This window comes from Medicago truncatula, chromosome 6 (assembly GCF_003473485.1).
Source record: "Medicago truncatula cultivar Jemalong A17 chromosome 6, MtrunA17r5.0-ANR, whole genome shotgun sequence".
Lineage (NCBI taxonomy): Eukaryota > Viridiplantae > Streptophyta > Magnoliopsida > Fabales > Fabaceae > Medicago > Medicago truncatula.
This window is the reverse complement of record NC_053047.1, coordinates 16,778,209-16,779,121: the sequence shown is the minus strand read 5'-3', so window position 1 is coordinate 16,779,121 and position 913 is coordinate 16,778,209.

Genomic DNA, 913 nt, shown 5'->3' with positions numbered 1-913 from the left:
TCTGAATGTGTCAAAAGAATAAGAAAAACAAATTATGAAAATAAAGAAAGAAAAGAGAAAAATAGATAGAGGGATTTTCTAAAAATTGGAATACAAATAGAGGGAACCTAGTGCGCCAAAGCTAAAAAAAAAAGGTTAATATCAGCGGTCGAAAATGCCATAGTATACATGGTATGTTGTTCAATAAAATTTTGGTAATACTGGTGGCTGAAACTGATGCAATGTATCGTACATAAAGGCGGCTATAGAAACTGCTGTAATACACTAGTTATAATGGTGGCTAATATTGACCACCACAACAAAACCGCCAGAATTTTCACGTTTTTTTTTATAGTGAACCCCTTCCCTCCAAACTCACAAACAAAACCTAAGGAAGTAGTTCAAAGTCCAGAGAATAAGTGAACTCTAAGAAGTGATATTTAATCTGGAACATGCACATTCTTTTGTTAAAGACTAAACGAGAGAGAGCTGGTGCCGAAAGGAATAAATATACCATCCTCTAGTAGTTAATCTCTGTCTCGTCCTAGTTGAATTCTAGTTAGCATTTGCACTAGCAAAAACATCCAAATGGAGATGTACGTAGTTCGACAGATGAATTCTTCCTCTCTTCATTCAAACTCAAACCCTAGCCTGCATCATATTTTTTCTTCTTATTTATCTAATGGGGTGATTTAAGATCAATTTTGATCGAAATCACCTCTCTCTGAGTTGTTTTTCCTTCTTTTTTTAGTTAAATAACTCATTTCCACATATTTTCAGTCTTGTTTTGTGTGTTTGTTTTGTTTTCCCGTCTTTGTGCGGCATGTCTTTGATTTTTTGCCTTAGTCCTGTGTTTATTTGATTTAGGTTGAAAGATTAGTTTTGAGTAGGTGCAAATTCAATCAATGACTTTAACGTCGTCGACGTTGCAAAA